General features: G+C 47.9%; 1 protein-coding gene and 1 long non-coding RNA gene across 11 annotated transcripts in view; one reads left to right on the forward strand and one right to left on the reverse strand.

Annotated features, from left to right (window-relative positions):
• Positions 1 to 5,381, forward strand: part of ITPR1 (inositol 1,4,5-trisphosphate receptor type 1) — a 201,153-nt gene extending 195,772 nt beyond the window's left edge. For all 7 annotated transcript variants that reach the window (XM_080384689.1, XM_080384690.1, XM_080384692.1 and 4 more), the window contains one exon: positions 1 to 5,381. This exon is cut by the window's left edge and continues 13,346 nt beyond it. The gene's annotated coding sequence lies outside the window, so the exon portion shown is untranslated.
• Positions 1,609 to 19,730, reverse strand: part of LOC308062791 — a 36,558-nt gene continuing 18,436 nt past the window's right edge. For all 4 annotated transcript variants that reach the window (XR_013927693.1, XR_013927694.1, XR_013927695.1 and 1 more), the window contains exon 4: positions 1,609 to 18,893. This is a non-coding gene — a long non-coding RNA (uncharacterized lncRNA). The remainder of the gene's footprint in view (positions 18,894 to 19,730) is intronic.

Here is a 19,730-nt window from a genome sequence, read left to right on the forward strand (position 1 = left end):
TTTGAAGACAGATAATGTCAAACGCTTTTGCTGTGCACTGTCGGTGTTAAAGAAGGTTTACATAAGGCACCAGTTATATATTAAGCATATTTTATTTAAGAGATAGGGCAACATTATTTTTGCAGAATTATATGGGGGAAATACAATACCTGCAGCAGATTAGGAGACACTGAATTAAAAACCCTGAAAGGTTTCTTTCTTAAAGGAAGCAAGACATTGATTGAGCAATGGTGCTAAATTACCAATTTCTGCTGAACCAAGCTAATGCATCAACTGGGGGCAGAAGAAGCATTTACAGCCAGCCCGGGTTGCCACTAATGGACACTGGCACATCAGACATGACATTGTAGCCATAAATCTCCCACTAGGTTCCAGCTATATAAGCCCTACCAGCAATGAAAGGACTCAGTCAGGAAGCAGCACATCATCTTTGCAAGCCTGAGTCAAGCGGATCAGTTAAGACTCCCAAGTAAATGCAGTTCTGCACTGCTAAATAATAAACTGCAAGATAACAGCCTGAGAAAGTCCTTGTCATGAATAAGTTAAAAACTTTCAAGTACAATATTGACTATGGAATATTTAAAAAGCTGGAATATGTTTCTGCAAAGTGAAGTTCTAACTGAACTTTTTTTTTTTATTATTGTGAAAAGTAAAACCTAATGTAATTACAGGGATAACATTTGAATATTATGCAAGTGCATGCTTAGGCCTTTTGGAAAGAACAAGGTCTCACATGTTCTTCTATTTTAAATGCCTGCTGCACCTCCCGAAATCTCCGGGGAATGCGCTTAGCAAAAGGTGAGCTCAACATTTCCAAAATAACACACTCCACACGACTGTACTCGAAAATTAAAGCTGTGCCGACGTTCAGCACAATGTACACATTCACAGGTGGTTACTCGGGAGCCGGGGTCGGTTTGGCGGAGCTGCGATGTAACATTTCCTCCTCTTCGTGCTGTCAATGAGACAATTCCATGGTTTAACTTGCAAAACTCTGAAGATGCTGCATTTCTGTTTTATCTTAAAATGAGCGCTAAAAGCTGGGCTAACACAAATGCCTGCAGCGGGCTGACGAAGTGGCCACCAGCATGAGGCAGTGGCTCACCTGCGGGGCTGCTGCGCTGGCGCGTTCCCCCTCTCCAGCACACCCCAGCCTGCTAACCAGAGGTCACCTGTGACCTGCTTGCGGTGCTTTGCTACGCGGGCCAACCACATCCTGGCACACAAATGTTGCTTCATAAACAGCCCGCACACAGGCTCCTGGGCACTGCCGAGTCCTGTCCAGATGCTTTACTTTGGGGTTGGGTTTTTTGTATTCCCTCCTCTTTTCGCTGCCCCTGGCCCCAGAAACCCAGTCCAGCAGCAGCCCGGACCCGGACGCCGGCCCTCGGGGCCCCATGAGCCCGGACCTTGGCCCCATGAGCCCGGACCGCAGCCCCAGCAGCCTGGGCCGGGCCCCGGTGGGCGCGGGCCCGGCAGCCGAGGAGGGAAGGGCGGAGAGCTGCGGCCCCCGGCACCCCCGCACCGGCCTTGCCAGCGCCGGCCGCCCCCGGGGCGGGGGAACGGGGCTGGAAAACCCCGCGGCGGCGGCGGCTGCCAGCCGCCATCGGGGGCGGGGAGCGGCAGGAAGGCCGGCGGACACGGGCAGACTGCGGCCCTGCCCGCGGGGGAGGCCCTGGCTGCCGGCCCGCCAGCGACACGCCTTGGCCGCCCGCCCGGCCCCGTGCGGCTCACCCCCGCGCCGGGACAGGGACCGGGACGGGGACGGGGACGGGAGGGCGGCGCTTCGCCCGCGGCTGCCGCTGCTCCCCAGCGGGGTCGGCGGCCGCGCTCACGTTCCGCTCCGCATGGCCGGGGCCGGCCCGCCGCTCCGCCCCGCCCCGCCCCGCCCCACACGCGGCCCGGCCCGCTGGGGGCGCCCGGCCCCGCCGCCATCCCCTCAGGGGCCGGGGCGCGGGTAGCGGCGGCCGCGGCTGCGCGGGCCTGGCCCAGCTGTGTGGCGTGGGGGCGTTGGGCCTCCTGAAACCATTTAAAGCCCTCATTACAGGCCGCACATGGCGCGTACGGGCCCGAGCCGAGCTGCCTGCCTGCCCGCCCGGGGGTCCCAGGCGGCTGGGAAGGACTTGCCTCACCCTCCTGCTCCGCTTTTTGCAGAAACGCGTGAATTTGGCATCTGGAGGGATGGCAGATGGCTGGGGCCTGGCAGCATTCCCCCCAGTACAATGGCATCCTGCTCTGGAAGCTCTGGGAAATGGGGTAAAATGGGTGTTACGTCCTTCTTCACACCTACACGTGCGTGTGTAAGGCTCCTCCACGCTGCTTCACCTGCCTGTGGGAAGCTATGGGTGCATGCCAAGGATCACTTGGCTGTCCCTTCAAAATGGGTCCTGGGATGCTTAGGAAACCTCCACTAGACTTCCCTCGCTTGTCTGCTCTGCCTAGGTGTCCTCCCGCATCGTGTCCCCACATCCATGGCTCTTGCGGTCTTTTGTCTTTTCCACTGCATACAGCAGCTGGCACAGCGAAGCCCCCAATGATTAATGCGCAGACATGTAACGCTCCCGAAAGGCCTCTTCTGTGGCTGCAAAATCTGGGACTGAAAAGTTGCCTGTGCAAAATTAATTTCGCTTATCATTGGGCATGAATTGGCAGCCTTAGTAGATAGTCACCTCCTGCTTTTTTCCACAGGAGCCCTGTCTCACCGGGTGAGGGAGTGGATGGTATTTGCTTAATGAACAGTTACTCAGTGTTCTGCTTTACCTTTGTTACTCAGTATGTGTCTTGAAGCCTTAAAAGCCCCACATGCCTCAAGCCCAGCTCTGGGGCACAGTGAGCCACGCTCTTCCGGCCTTCTGCACGGTGTGTATGGGTGCTTGTGGCTCAGCAGCACCAGGAGCTGACGGCAAGTGGTGATGGAGCGAATGGACAATGCTGCTGCACCATCATGCCTGTCGACAGAGGCAGGATGGCTTGCCAGGAGGTTTTGTGGATGCTTGCAGATGATGGAGGAGTGGTGAGAGTTGGAAGCCTTTGGATCTGGTCCAGGCTCTGAAAGGGAACTGCCAGACATTGGGCCTGGGGACACTGGAAGTCTGTCCTTCAAACTGTTCCTCTGCTTTCCCTGCTCATGGCTGCTGGTGCTAACATCCTTGCCTGGCCACTCCCAATCTCCTTTCCAGCCCTGCCACTCCCTACTAGTTTCTGAAAAATGAGTTTGTGGAAAAATGAACAGCAGTTTCTTGAAGACAAGTCCAAATTTTGTGCTCCTGGCTCTCAAACGGGGCAGCTTCCACCCTCAAAGGTCACTGAGAACACAAGGATGTTAAATGTCCTATCTTTGGTCCAGGTTCCTGGTCCAAGCCCAGACCATCTGCAGTTGCAGAGGAGACCCTGCTGGGCCTCACGTAGATGAAATCTTTTGGGGAATTCAGCTGGGAGCATCTAGCAAACATCTACTGAGATAGTGCACAAGCTGCAGCTTCTCAGGAGCGTACGTTGTCCACAGGTTGATTCCTTCATCATTAAGATGGCAAAGCTCACCCTTCCCTCCACTGCTGGATTTTTGGCTGCAGTCCCAAGGCATGGTGGCATTAGATGTTCTCACAAAAAAACGTTTTTAGAATTATTTTAGCATGGATACAAGATCCCTGCCCCCTGCTTCCTTGTTTGAAAGAACCAGTGAAGCTTTTCAAAATTATGACCAATTTAAAACAGGGGGTTTATGGTGGAAAGTGTTGGACAACCTTTGTGACAGGCGTACCAGTCCTGTCTGGAATATTCATGGAAGTAATAAGAGCAGGGCGGCGTTCTAAAGATGTGTGTGGGTTATTGAGATAAATGTCTGGAAGGAAAGTTCAATTGTGGTGCTTTCGGTGGCCTAAGAAATCTTTATGACAGACACTGTCCAAGAGACAGCACGCATGGCAGCAAGCAGCCAGTCCAGAGTCCACCAGCGAACGCTTCTGCTGACATGAGCTCTGCCTGTGTCTGTGTGCTCGCCAAGCAACTCCGGGCTGGGACCAGGCAAATGTTACAGAGCAGACCAAGCTGCAGAGTTGCATTTTGATAAAATAGGTAGCTAAAATTGGAGCAAGAGGGGCAGCTGTCCCAGCTAGGAAAGAAGTAGCAACGTTCTATCTACTCTTTGGTCATGGATGTATTCATAGGAGGGAGGAAGGGAAAGGCGGCTGGAGGCAGAATGACACTGAAGTGCTCAACTTTGTGAAATCTGCAGTCTGTCCTTGTGGCTTCACAAGACCCAAACTCATGAGAGTGGCAGTCTTCAAGGTTTGCAAGAAACAAGGTTACCTTGGTTCCACCGTTCACTCACCTCCTTGTCAGAAACAAACAAAAAAAGTATTTCATAAGAAACATGGTGCATTTGTTTAAAGCTGAGGGCTCATAATCTGCTGAAAATTGTCTTTGAGTAACCCCGCCAAAGTGAAAAATGGCTTTAATTAATCTTGGGTCTAACTACTTAATTACAACAGTGAATTATGTGGAGTTGAACATGTGTAAGAGCCAAACTGTGTAGAATTTTAGAGAAAGTAATGTGTAAGAGCCAAACTGTGTAGAATTGTAGAGAAAGTATTAACTTAAATTTCAGGGCCTAAATGTGACTAGAGGCATATAAGTAAGGGAGGACACTGAGAGGCCTTTGCTGGGTTGTGCAGGTGCAGAGGTTGCGGCGGAGCAGCAGTCCCCGGCACGTCTGGCTGTGCTAACCGGTGAGAGGTGCCTGTGCTGACGGCAGCTTCTATTGGCGAGCGCTGTGTGTTTGCTGAAGGTCTTTCTCGCAAAGCCATGGTAACAGCAGCGTGTTCCGTGTCTCCCTGGGAGATGAGGCACCCGCAGAGGCCTTTGAGCTTCATGGGAAGGGATGGATGCCTTCAGACTGCTGCCTGCAACCTCTCAGCGTCAGTGGAAGCAGTCAGTGTGCCAGGGGAAATTGTTCATAGTGAGATACCACCCCACAGTAAGCCTTGGACTTAGTATTCCCAGTATTCTGCTAAAACTCCTACTTAAATATACTGTGGATGTAAATTTGTGTTTCTGTCAATGATTTATGTGCTTGGGTTGGCTGTCAGCTGCTGCTGTGCAGCAACTCCCTGCACCTGGGCAGGAACCTAAGAGATGCTGCTGCAGGTCAGCCCCAGGTTGACCTGGAGGTCCATCAAGCAGGTCTGCAAATATATTGGAGTCAGAATGTGATGGAGGAGATAAATCTTTATACAACCTTATGTTTTCATATAACAAGATACAGCCACCTTTTCTCTGTGTCCAGCTATGATGAATGTTCTTGTTTGGGTAAAGTGCCCTTCAAAAGTCTGTCTTGTAGCGAGTATCACATGTTTGATTAAAAATTGCATTCTCTTTCTTATGAGCGTGGCTCGCATAGCAAAATAAATCTGACAGACAATTGGCTTGCTAATAAGTACAATTAAGCAGTATGGGGGGTTAGTTTTTTCAGAGTTTATTGGTAAAATTACAGAATATTTTATGAAGCTTGTTTCATGGTAATGAAATGATTGATAGTTTTGTAGAGGAATGCCATGGAAATCCTTCTTTTGTTTCCTGGCTCAGAAGACGTATGCCATTTTTCAGTGTGAAGGAATTAATTTGGCTCCTCTTTGTTATCTACAAATACTTATTTTATGAACCCTTCACCCCAGGGACCTCTGCGTGGTGGTCCCACTTGAAAAACCTCACCAGTGGGTCAGATGAAGTATACATCAAATCCAGTCAAAATACAGCTGTTTGTTAATAATGCAGTGAGAAATCAGTCATGATCAAAGAAAAACTATCCATCTTGCTTGACCTCTGGAGTCTGAAAATGCTGTAGCCCCATACTTGCATTGTCCACAGCACCATGGGGAAGTTGTGGGACATGTTGCAATTCCACAAAAAATGTTTTCTTTGATTTCTGCATGGCTGGTACTCCACTCATCAGGAATAGGGATCAGGACTTGACATGAGCCCTGTCCGGCCATCCTCAGAGCACTATGGATTGATGGACTTCTACAGGGACTCTAGCAAGCTATATTTAGGGCATGATTTCCATTAAATGGAAATATTTGCTGGAAATACAGCACTTGTATATTAATTTGGAGATAATTTTGAAGAGACAGGGAACCTGTAAGGTGGTGTACTGTCATTTCTGCACAGAAGTGGAGAAATAGGAGTAACTGGTGAAATAAAGCATAGACCACCACCCTGCTAGAATGTTCTGTAAAGTAAGCTGTGAACTAATGGAATGAGTCCGGACAAGGGCGACAAGCAAGGAAGAAGGACGGTTTGCAGGTCATGGATTCATCAGAGGGCACAGCACAGAGACAGCTGTTAGCACAAAACTGCTGCTGGAATGATCAAATCAATATTGACCTATGTGGAAAAAGGGAAATGAGAGCAAGACAACCCTCCTATGAAAGCAAGCAGAGACAGCAGGAGAGAGGAGCAGGCAGCTGGGTGGGTTGGGGTTGGGTTGTTTTTCAGAAAAAGAAAACTTCATCTAGTGAGAATCATAAAAGGCTGTAAAATCAGAGTTAAAACTTGAAAGGCTTTGGTAAATATTAATAAATAAAGACATGCATGCTTTTAAAGACTAAATTAAAGGCTGTCGGTGAGGTTCCGAAGGAAGCCAGTAAGAGCCTTTGCAGCAATTTAAATGGCTTAAGGTCAGGTCTTCAGCAAGCACTTTGCTAAGGGCTCCAAGCTGCGTGGTGACTGCAGCAGTGGTGGGAGCCGGCGCTTCTGCGTTCATTAAGGGCTTGTGCAGCCGTGCCAAGCATCAGCCTGCTGCTCTGAGGAGAGGGCAGTGTCAGCAGTGTGTACATGACACTGAAGACACTCTGCCCACAGCACACCGTGGGATACTTTGGAGAGAATCTTTCTGCAAGGGACAATGTGGGAGCAAGAAGAGGCATGAGAGAAGTCAGCAAGCTCAGGAACGGCTGCACGGGGCACCCAGGGCAGAGGGGCCCGTCCGCCAAGGCCAGCGAAAGCAGCTCCTTCAGCCCACCTCTATAAATGAAGGTTTTGTCAGTTCCATTTTTGAACTTCGCCCTCTCTCCATAATTTAGCGTTTGCATGATAGCCATTCCTGCTTGTCTTCACCTCAGCATTTATCTAGCAGCAGGTGACGATTATCTCGGGGCAACTCTCTATGCCTTTGACATCCCTTAATTAAACTATGACATTTGCCAAGTATGGAAAAGAAAAATACTGGAGGAAAAAAATCCTCATTGCATTCTCATTAGACCACTGTATGCATGAGACTTTGGGTGCCACATAGGAGAGCGGTACAAAGGATATTTTTAATGAGCTTCAGTAAAGGTGCCCTTGATTTTAGTTTGTCCCTAATTGTATGGGCTTTGATCTTGATTTCTTCATGAGATATTTTACTATGCACTTAGATATCACTGACAGACCTGAACAGTTTTTCTTTGTCCAGTTTCTAAGAGCGGAAAGTTTCCACTGGAAAATGGTTCCGGGGAAAATTTCGGCAAGCAGCATCTTCAGGATCTGGCCTGATAATTGTCTACAAATAGGTTCTGCATCAGGGAAAAAGCATCCTTGAATGATACATAACACATGCACTGGCAGAGATGAAGTCAAATGCTAAATTGACGGACGTGTTTAGTGCTTAGCTGTCACGTGCAGGGTTGAGGAAAGCTTTAGAAATACATGAAAGCAGCTGAGGAATATTGCAATGCTGTGTAGCTGCACAAAAGCAGCTAATGGCTTGAGACTCCTTGGCCAGTTCACTTTCCTTCACATCACATCTCCAGTAAGGCTGGAAGCCTTGTGGAAGTGTATTTCTGCTTTTATCACTTTGCAGTCCTTTGATTCAGAGTTAACACTGGGCCTGCATTAGAAGACCGCTGAAATCTATTTTTCTAATATGAATCATTTAGTGTTTTTCTTATTAGTGGAGCAATCAAATAAGATGCAAACTCAAGGTAATTTTAAAGCTGCTTTTAAATTAATCTTGGCATTTTGCTGCTGGACATATTCAGAAGCAGGGGCTTCTGAAATCATTGCAAGGATATGGCATGGCTGTAGCAAATAAAGCTGTTCTTCAGGAGAAATCAAGCCCAGAGGTTCTTCTGTTTCCAACCCTCGCTTTATAGTTAAGGTTGCCAGTAATGAAGTAATGCTAGAACTAGACTGAGCTCACTGAGTGAAGCTCACTTCAGAGGGAGCTCAGGCCCTTACTGGTACGCTGCCTTAAATTAATACTTCTTCATTCACCAGTGCCTTAGATTTGAATTTAGGGGTAGCTGGCACCAAGACAATCCTGGAGAATAATCTGTAGTGTAAGACCAGCCATACTTAGACTGTGAACCTTCAGGTTCAGGATAAAACCTGCTGAGACATCCTTGGTACCCTGCCATGAGCTCCTTTCTCCAGTGCCTTTTCATCTTCCCTTCCATGAATATTAACAACAGTTCTTTCACTGTGAAAAACTGCAGTGCTAAAAGACATCCAGATATGCTTCCTCAAGTCCTAGGGGCACACACACACGCACTCACTCACTCACTCACTCACTCAGCCTGGCTGAGTTCTGTTTTGCAGTCGGGCTGCTCAGTCAGACGCAGGCGGTCTGTTGTTTTGCAATGAAGACATGCCTTCACTTAGCCCATCGACATATAGGACAGTTGAGCAATCGAATATGGCCGTAACTTCTTGCCATTATTAAACGAGGTTGAATTTAATCAACAGCCATGGAGCATACACCATTTACAGAGCTGCACCCGTCAGTGCCAGGTGTTTGGAGGTCACGGGGGGAGGGAATGCCAGCCTGGGCTTCAGGTCTTCCCTGGAGAGAGGTTTACAAACGGCAGGGGGGTAAAATTAATCCTGAAACTTCAGATATTCCCTCGGATAAAGTTCCAGCATAGTGAAAGTTATTTGCAATTCTGCTATTTTGGCATGTGTCTGCAGTTCATTAATCATGACTCAGTGGAAAACCTCATTTTTATTGGTGTGAGTGAGTGCTATTAAGGGGCAGGTCTGCTGCTGAGGGTAACATCCTGCTAGCAAGGTACAGTTCTAACCTTTAGAGATGCTGTGAAAGCAGTTTTGTTGCATTGTCTTCTGGATGTTTATTTGCCTTTTTTTTTTCTGTAGCTATCTGCCAATTACTCCAATTAAATTACTCAGGGAATAAATCACTACCCCATGAAAAGTACCTAATCAAACAGATAAGTTGCATTTCACCCTTGTCTCTCTCACTCCCACACATGACTTTGCATGTGAATCTTTAAGACCTGTATGCCCTATATTTTTTCACTCTAATGCTGCAATTAATCACATTACATAACCAGCCTACTGCTGTTTCTAATTAATTTTTTTTTTTTTTTTTTGGGGGGGGGGTGAGAAAGAACGCTGCATTTAAATACCGTGAAGGGTCTGTCTTGAAATGACAATGCCAGGAAGCCGCGAGGGAAGGCTCCCTCCATCCTCCTCGCACCCCCGTGTGCCAGGAGCTGCAGCGCAGGCCCCGTCTTATGCAACATCCCACGCCGGCATCTGACTCACGCGCACTTACCTCACCGAGGACAGGCTAAAAATAGGGTTTCATTCTTAACTCTGCACAGCCGGGCTCTGCCTCGCTTCCAAGAAGACCCTTGACGGGATTAAAATAGAGCAAGTTCTGTGCTTTGTTTCCTGCCGGAGATGTCTGCACTGCACCCTTACGCTGTTTGTTTATCTGCAGGTTTAGTGCGGCAGGGAGCGGGCTGGACGCTTGCAGGGGCAGACACAATACGGCCCTTCACTCGCATTATTTGCCAACCGATTCTAGACAGGGTGCCACAGGGAGGCAGCGGGGTGGCTGGGCATCAGGAAACACCGTGGTAGTAGCTGCGTTACAGCAGTTCCCGCAGCTTTGGGAAGGGATGCCGGGCTGGGAGGATGTGAAGTCAGCCCTGCGCTGGGTGGGGGGAGGTTGCTGGTCCCAGTGTAGGGATGCACCAGTGACTGTGGGAACAAGCCTCCCTCCAAACCCCCTCTGCAGCCACAGCTTGGACCCGAGTGCTGCCCTATGTGCCCCTCTCCTTGCCTGGGGGTGCAGACCGTCCCTCTTTCCCCCATCACCCTTGCATCCCTTCCCGGGGAATGTCTGCCTGTGGCACCTGGGGCCGGAGCGAAGGCATCGTGAGGCTCCCAGGTGGCGGTGCAGCAGGGGCACGGGATGGCAGCAGCCAAGGGACACTGTCGGGGCACTGGCTGGGTCGGTGCACCGGGGGTGGCTGCTGCCACCGGCATGGGATGGGGCTGCCACAGCTCATCTTCCCCCAGTATGCGCCGCGATGGCATGTCCTTTCAAGGTGTGCACGTGCATCTCCTCACCATTGCTTTAGCAGCACAACCCCGCTTTGTGAGGCTCTCAGTGTGTCCAGAGCTCCCACACCTGATGCGGGGGGATTACCAAGAGCTCTGCTTTGGGTTTAAAACAAAGCAACTTTCTAGCTGTTGCAGTGGCTGCAGAAGGATTGACAGTCCAGACTAGTGTCTCAAAAGTCAGGGAGCAAGTAAACTTCCAGATGAATTAAAAAACTTTTTAAAAAATGTATGAATTGTTACATCACTCAAATTTTCTGGCTGGCCTGAAGAACATGTTCTGAAGCTTCGGGCCAGTGTAATTGGTATAGGGCTGCTTCCCCTCTGCTTTCTCAGCATGGGAATTTTTGGCTGAGCCATTTAGAGTATCTGAAGATGTTTTTCCCTACAAATTCTACCTTAAACAATTTGAGAGTGAAAATATGATATGTTAAACCATACTTGTTTTGCTTCCATCTGCCTTTTTGGAAACATCTCTTTCTATGTTGACTTATTTTACCTGGAATTTCACTTTTGGCCCATCTTTGAAATGGCAGTTGGGATGAAGAAAGTGAACCAGAGGCTGTCTTGTAAAAATGTTAACCCAGTTGGACACACCTTTTTGTACGTTTACCGTAATGATGGAGTTTCTTAAACATAAATCCTGTGCTTGAGGAGATCCGTGACCATTCATTGATTTCAGAGCTAACTTTACAGCATATTTGTAAGGAATTTAATCGGATAACAATGAACACATGTACTTTCTAAAAGCCACGTAAAGACTTGTCTTCTTCAACCTCCTGCTCCTCCCTGAGGGCACAGGCACTAGTGGGGTAAGGTACTTGTGGCCCGTCTGTTTTGCCTTGGGCATTCGATCCTTGCAGCAGCCATAAGCTCAGCCCTCATCCGGCAGCTGTGTGGGGATTTGGAGCATCAGCATCATTCACTTTTGGTTTTGCATCGCAAGAGCAGGAGAGCTGCCCTTTCTGGCCTGGGGAGATGCATAGTTTGGTGGTGGTATGGTCAGAATTGACAAGGCAACACCGAAAGCAGAGGAGAGGGAAGGCTTTGGGAATAGCTCAGTGGCAGGGGATGATGGCTGTGCCTCGTACACCCTGTCACTTCATTGCAAGGTGCATCTGAACTTCTGCTTTGCAGAACAAAAGTTCAGTGGGATTTTGTGAACAGAGGTGGCAGAAGGCTTTGATGCCATGTGGATGTCTGAGGTGTTTCCTCACCTAAATGGAAATCACCTGTTTGTTGTGATTGAGAAAGAATGCAAATGCCCTTGCAGGAAACCCCAGGGAAGATGAAGGAGACACTGATTAACTGTGAGAAAGAGAATATGGTAACAAAAGGGAGAGAGGAATAAGACAGAAAGAACTATTTAAGGAAGCAAGCATCTTAAGGGGGGGGGGGGGGGGGGCGAAGAAAAAGTAGCACTGGGACAAACAGAAAAGCAAAAAAAGTTTAAACATGCAGGAATCAAAGCTCATAGACAAGAGGACAGAGTGAATGAGGAAAATTAAAAAAGAGGAGCTGATTTATGAAACAGATAAGACAAGCCAGCCTTCTGTAACCAGCATCTTAACAGCATGGTCATGGTACATGTCCTACATCCGTGTAGCAGTGCAAGAAAGGGTGTAGCTGAGGGATGCTGCTTTGGAAGTGCTGGAGCCTAATTACTACCTCCTGTTATTTGGGACAAGTGTTTTAAATTTGCATTCTGCCCTGAGAGCCATTACTCCCTCTAATAATTTCAAGTCTTGGTTTGGAGCTGGGAGAAGGAGATTTCTGAAGAGCATAAAAGGAAGTCATGGGCCTTGGAGATGGGAGCAGAAATAGTACTAGTGTGTTGGGAGCAGGTACCTGGTTTTGTAATTTCTTTTGTGTTGTCTGGTGGGCAGAGGAGAAGCCTCTTCTTGGCTGCACCTGTCTGGCCATCACCTGAACATGGAGTGGGGAGGGCTGATGGAGACTCTCCCCTCGTGTCTGATTTTCATACTTATTCACTGTGGGCCAGATTCTGTGTTCTTCTGTGTTGGTTGTGTGCTCCATGTAGTGTAATGCAACACTAAACCAGCTAGAGAATCCCGCAGGACAATTTCTGTTTATATATATATATAAAAAAAGAGAAATGGCCTTAACGCTTCCTACAGCATCTGAATGCTGTTTGTTCTCATAGAAGGGGTAGAAAGTGGAGGAGCAGGACTGTCAGCACTAGCAGAGCCTATGAGTTTGATGTGAGTGACTACGAACTGGTTTACAAAGGTTGTAGATGTGGGACTGGCGTTCTCAGTGCTGCCATTTTCACAGCAATGAGACAGAAATTGAGGAGGCAGAGCTTGCTTCTGAGGGCTGCAGGCTGTTCCATGTTGTCCCATGAATAAACTGGGGCTGTGAACGAGGCTGACTGTGGCCTGAGGCTGCGTGTCAGTAGCCCAGCTCTGGGTGTAGCCCTGCTGAAATGGGTGACATTTCTCACAGAAAAGGGGAGTGATGTTCTCCCATTTTTGTTGTGAACGATGGGGAAGAAATGCAGCCTGCTGCTGCTGTGGTTTTAGGCTAGAGAGCTCCCAGGCGCTTTTGCCAGGTCGTGCTGTGATCTGGGCGTACTCAGATCCCACTCTGAGTTTCCTAACTGGGCCATTAAATAAACAAACACCGCATAAATCTAGTGTGGGCAGTAAACTTCTCTGAGAGCCCAGAGAAATCATTGCATTGCTGGGGGGGTTTCTGTGCTGTAATTGCAGGCTAAGGAAGGGAGTTTGAAGTTAATGCAAGGCAGGAGGGTGGGGGGAAGCTGATGCAAGACTGGAAAGGAGGAGGGAGGTAAAAGCAGGGAAATTCTTGCATTTCTTTATTATGCATTGGACTCCTTAATGCAATTCATCAAAATTCCATAGGGCGAAACCCAAAGGGATGTGGTTAGTGGCACCTTTCGTGTTTGGTTCCTGCAAATATTTGCTTCTTTGCAGTTAGCCAGCATTATGGTGGGAGGATGCAGGCAGCTGTGGGGCACAGGAGCTCATCTCTGGCTGGAGGAGGACAGAGGCAGCTCTGCTGTGGGTCCCCTGCCCCGCTGGCAGCATGTCACTTGAAACAACGCACAAGCACACAGCTGGAGCTTTGCAGCCCCTCTGGACCTGGGGACCTCAGCCACCAGCGCTGATGCTGAAGCCCTCACACAGGGTGAGGTGGTTATACATGCACACATGGGCAGTCTGTAGAGGTCTGCATGAGCTGTATGGGCAAACACCATCAGATAGGGAAGGCAGAGCAGTTGCCAAGTGGTTAATCTGCTGATGGGATTGGCGTTTGGCCCTTTCTCATCCTGCTCTGAGGTCTGTGCTGGAGGGTTTGGGGGACTGTCAGCTGATGGCTTTGTTGCCTGTGGTCTGGTTGAGCAACATGCTCAGATGTTAGCTCCTGGCCAGCTAAGTGAATTTGCAGGCATTACTGTGCATAGAGGTCTTGTTATAAGCACTTGGGGGGTGGGGTGGGGGGGGTGGCGGGGAATAGGCTACCACTCCCCCCAAAATAGCAGCCAATTCCCCCAAACTCAGTTCCTGACCTGAAAGGAACGAGGACATCTTGGGAGTGCAACACAGACATAAAGCTTATCTCTGGTGCCAGTGTGGTCTTGCTCAGTCTGCTGTTGTTACATACTACTCACGCATGAAGCTCCTGAGTTTGTTCCACTATCAGCAGAACAAAGCAAATCACCCTGGAGCAAGTTTTACTCAAAACAAATATTCACAAGAAGGCTTTACTCATTTCTGTAAAGCTAGGACTTGTATTTTCTCTAATGATGTTCTGGGAGGGTTGCTGCTATTTTTCTACGGAGTAGCCCATTTTTTTCCCTTTTACAGTAACCAGATCACTGTTCACCTCTGTGAAGGTGCTTATCCACCCAGGACCTGAGCTGTGACTGTGGTGGCCATGATCTGCAGTAGGTCACCTGGCAGGAGGAAAGCCCATCCCATCCCAGTACTACGTGGTTTGCACAAAATCCAAAAGCCTGATTGACTTTTTTACTTGAGGATTCATGCCTTGTCTGAGCATGCTGGCACGAGTCAAGTCATTTGGATGTGAAGGAAGGGTACTGCTGATTGATACTGATATATCTAGGGCTGGTACTTGATTCTGAGAATACTGCTGGATATAATTAGGAGAAGCACCCAAAAATGTTGCTGCTAGCAATGAAGTACTGGAACATATGGCTAGTAGGGGAAGAAAACCCAAACCTTCACTGAGATTTGAGATGTGGTGATCACAATTGCAAATCCTGGGAATTTTGAACCACCCCATCAATCCATGATAGTTTTCATATTTACAAACTTTTTAGAGGAAATGATTTTACCTTTCTCATTTTGGACAGTTGTGTTTAGATGACTATGGAAAGCTTCTGCAGTAGCATATTACATTCATTTAATATCACACACAAAGCATAGAAAACTGGATTGGAAGCAAAAAAAAACCCCACAGAAGTGTTTCTCTGTCTTTTCCTAATCCTCTGAAGGGTGACTTAAAAGCTCTTGCTGAAAGAGGAGCATGCTTAAAGATTGTGAATTAATTTGTGGGGGCTCCTTCTGATCAGCTCAAACTTCAGCCCACATTTCCAAGTCTTCGTGTCTTGAAGAGCAACTTCTCCCACTTCCCTGACTTTTGTCCCTAGAATAAGGAGGTTTGTTCTGCATCAAGTGACAGAGATAAGGCTTAGAGCATTTTAATCCTGCTTGCAAATACAATTAGGGAGTATGTGGGCATTCCTCTGCTGGCACTGCCACGGGACTGTCACTGGATGGATTTGGCAGTGCAGGTGTTGGAGCCTTGAGCATTGCTGCCTGGTTTCACCTGGTTCCCTGGGGCTCCCAGGCACCATGGGGAACAAGGACTGTCTGGCACCGGTTGCTTGCTCAGCCGTTGTGATTCAGCTGTTGATGCTGTAGTTAAACCATCAGTTTAATATCTTACTTAGCTGCTATACTTTGATTAAAGACAAATCTATCAGGAAACTTCTCTTCAAAGCAGCACAGTAGTACATGTTCAATTTGCAAAGGAGGAACTCACGTGGTTCCATCACTGTGGTCTCTGAGACTACCCAGTGTGGATTACCTGCGTGCCAGCAGCTGGCGGGCAGGGAGCCAGCACACTGTCCGGGTCCAGGCTGCTGCAGGAAAGTTGGTTTTGCCCTTGGAAGTCATCTGGTGAGGGCGCAGAGCAAGACTCAGGCTGGATTTCTCTAATGGTTTTCTAGCCAGAGTCTTCAAGCAAATATGTACTTTTGCATCGTAACAGCTGTTGCCCTTTCTGCCAGTTTCTAACACTTGTGGTTGCCGGCTTGGCTTTAATACAGACTTCCACCCAGTATAAACAGATCCCACCCGTGGTGTATTTTTTAGATGAAAGCAAAGATCTGTGTGTCAAACGTTGAACAGCGTATGGGAAATGTAGGATGTGTGTTGCTTAGTGATGTGGTCAGGCATCGTTATTGGGAAGTGCATGAGCACCTTGCATGGTCACGGATCCAAAGTGACAGTCTTTAGCTGATGTTTACAAAAGCGCAACGTTATTGTAAATGCAGGGTCATCCCCTTTCAAAATAAGGATGTGAGATGGCTTCATGGCATGGACTATATATAGGTATAGTTTTCCTGGGAAAAGGCATTCTTTGTCTTCATACTTTGGGATCTCAAAGAAGCTGGGTTCTTAGATGTCTTCTGATGTCTTGCACTTGTGACTGATTGAGGGAGCACTAAGCAATTAGGTCTCTGAGTAATAAGTGCTCCAGAGAGAGTGTCTGGAGTGAAAAGTATATGGCACTGACAGGCAAGATAGCAAGCAGCGATTCAGGAAAGGTCAGGGTGGTGACAGAGCAGATGAGAGAGCACTTCTGCTTCTCTAATCCAGAAATGGAGACGAGGAGCTGCAGGGAGGAGGAACTCTGTAGTGATCACTAACAGCTTCTCCATTCCCTAAGAAGAGTGTTAATGTAGGAGCTCTTTTTCCTAACCACATTTGCATGAGCTACTCATATTTTAATGATACTCAGTATTTGCACATCTTTTTTTTTTTTTTTTTCCCTCCAGTAGTGCACTTTCTGCTATGTAAGGCCCTTAAGTGGGTTAAGAGGAAAAAAGTGAAGATCTCCTATATTTTGATTTCTGTGCATTGTGATTTCTGCATCTGCACTTGTAAAACTGGCGCTACCAGAGGTTTAATTGGCCTTTGTATCCTGGGCTGATTTGAAGCCTGCCGGAGCTGGTACGGAGCTGCCAGCTGACTTCAGTGGTGTTTGCAGCTGCCTGGAAGGGCATGGAGAAATAAATTTGAGGAATGGCAGTCAAAGCTTTCCTGTGACTGTCCTTCTCCCTTTATCCAAAGGGAATTCCCTGCATTTGGAAAGATTGTTCTATCTTGGGAACTACAGCCAAGATACTGAGACATGCAGCAAAGGTCCCAATAGTTGTCATGGTAATGAAGGAGCAATAGGACGCGCTTCCCCTGGCAGCAGTCCTGAAGGCATTGCCATATCAATTTCCCTGGGATAGGGGGAAGGCTTTATACCTAAGAACAAATGGCCTTGAAAGACAGTTAATGCTGGAAAATTGGCCAAGTGAAAGCTTGCTCTTGGTGAATGCCATTGTCCAGTCCCAACCTCAAATGAGCAATATGAATCAGGAGCAAACCAAAACCATGGAGCAAGGGAAAAGTAGGGAAGAAAATGAGAGACATGAGAAAACTAAAGACAGTTACATGTCATTTTGCATAATCAAGGGGGTTATTCCGAGTCCTTTTGCATTTTATATTGGGTTTTCATGCCTCTTGACTCTCCCATGAGATTCACACCCAACGTATCTCCACAGCCTATTGCCATGAGGAAGTTTTATTACAGCTGTGGTTCGTGCAAAAGCGCATTCTGTTTACCATGGGTCTGATCCGTCCTGACTAGCTATCCAAAGAGACGTGTACCCAGCTGATGTAAGCCTTCAGAGACACATCTCAAGTTCATCTGAGATTTCCCAATGATTTGAAAAATTCTTCTCAGAAGATGTTATCTGACAGACAAGTGCTGCCTGGTGACCATTAATAGCATCTCAGGGTCATCCACAGCTATTTCCTTACATCGCATGCATAAGTGAAACACTTGAAGACAAGTTTCGCAAAAGAAAGTAAGAAGCTTTTAAAAATTATTTGGGCTTAAATTTAGTTGTGATCCCTCTCCCAGTTCAACAATAGTTAGCAGTAGCCAGCCAGTCTGCACTGTTAAATGTCAGGATGACTGAACTGGTGTTGGGATCTGCTGGGTCAGGAGGGGACAGGATCATGCCCAGGGCAGGAGGCGGCTGGAGGTGATGTCCTGGGGAGAAGATGATCCACTGAACTCCCTCCTACCCACCCCTGCTTGCGCCCAGCTGGCAACTGCAGGTCCCTTGGAGCTCTTGGAAGGACATCGCAATAACCTGGGCATCCCTGCAGTGTGCTCACCCTCCTCAAAGCCAGCTTTTGTACCCTAATGCACGGGTGAGCTTTGGCAAGTGTCATAGCTATTGTTTCCCCTCACTCTGTCACTGGCTGCATGTATTTAATGCCTTTTTAATTGAATTTAACTTAAATTCAACTCCTGTAGCAGTCCCCCCTAAAATGCTTTGTGGTCCCCTGGATATCACTGATACTGTGAGGGACACCAGGCTTTTCTTGAGCGATGGCAAGGAGGAGATTTGAAAGCGGTGCTATTGTTTAAATAATTAAATGGATACAATGAGCTTTTCTTGGGATTTTGTTTAGCTGATCCTTGGGTGGAAAAAAAATAGGTGACCTGAAAGGACCAGTGTTCTGCCTGGTCTCATTCCCATTTGAAAAGGGTCTTCTGAATTTCTTACTGCTGGTGCTGGAGCAGGAAACTGCATTGCCATCAATAATTTTTTTTTCTTTAGCAGAGAGACATTTTCTTTCATGATGCCTGTGTTAGGGGCTGCCCTCCCAGTAAATCCTTCCCCCAGCCCCGCCGGAGACTTGCCGCTGATTTCAGTCTGGGATTTTTCGGACTCCTGCTGAAAACAGTGCCAGAGTCCCTCAGCACTGGGGAGAAACCTGGGTGTTTTGTGTGCCTGCTCCCACTGCAGGTGAACTCCGGTGCTCAGAGATGCAACACTTTTCTGCGGCAGCCTTATCTCCCCTGGGTCTCTCTGTCTCCCAGGAGGACAAGGAGCCTTCAGCTCCATTTGGGTGTGGTGGATGTACTGGTTTTCCTTACAGTAATGCACACATGATAGATGATACAATGATAGATTTAGGCAGCACATGCTTTTAATAGCTTTTAGGCAGCTTTTGGAGAATAATTGTATTTCCTAATGAGGTCCCCTGGGTGCTGGGACAGGGCTGGAGGCACCACCTTGCATACTCAGAGATGCTTCATGAACTGCTGGGCACTGGAGAGTCCATGGAAAAGGAGGATCGCAGCCCTGGCATGCTGCAGTGTAAGCTGAAGCTGTGCTGATGCCTTCCCACAGGCTGTATTTGGCTGGTCTTCCCAGGTCTGGTTTTCATTTTGGGTTGTCAGTTCACCTGTTAAAAAGTTAGACACCTTATAAAATATTATAGGTTTTGTCTAAACATGCACTCTTCCCTGTAAAGCTTCTTTTAAATTCTTCTTGTAAGCATTAAAAATAGATAAAATGAGAACTTTGCAGAGATATTTCAGTATTGAAACAGGGTAGTTCCTATGGTCTTTTCCCCTTTTGAATTTTATTCTGAGCTGATGGGAACTGTTTGGAAAAGATAACTGGAAAAGTTAATCTTTGAATAGCAAATGCCCCTGAAGGGGGGGGGGGGGGGGGGGGCGGGCGGTGAAGAATAGTCCTTTCAAAGAATCATTGACCTAAATTGCACTTTAATGCACATACCATGCTGTCCACACCACCTACGTGTCTCCAGGAATACTGCTAAATAACAAGCACTAAACGTTTAGTCATTTCCTGCATCACGTTTGCAGGAGTCGGTGGCTTCGCACTATTAGCATATGTAAGTGCACTGCAGTTCAAACACTTGGTTTCCATATCAGCAGCTGCTGGGTTTAATCTCCTTTTGGGAAAGGTGCCACCGGGAGCGTTGCAGCGAGCCCCAGGTTAACGTTCCAGCCGGCTCTCCAGAGAACTTCCAGCCAAGGGCCGCGGTGACGCAGCGCTGCCTCGCACGGCTCTGCCTCGAGCCCTCAAGCCCCTTGCGAAGCACGCTGCGGGAAACCCGAGCGAAAACCCAAGCGGGCAGTACATCGGCTCTGTTGCAGGAGATGGTTTTTTTTTTTCCTTTCTGCAAGGTTTTATTTTTGTGTTTTATGAATCTTGTGAGTTTACGGGCTGGGTGGCAGTCAGCCTCGCAGGAAATAGCAGAGGCTGCTCTGAC

Source organism: Falco punctatus, assembly GCF_963210335.1.
Source record: "Falco punctatus genome assembly, chromosome: 4".
NCBI lineage: Eukaryota > Metazoa > Chordata > Aves > Falconiformes > Falconidae > Falco > Falco punctatus.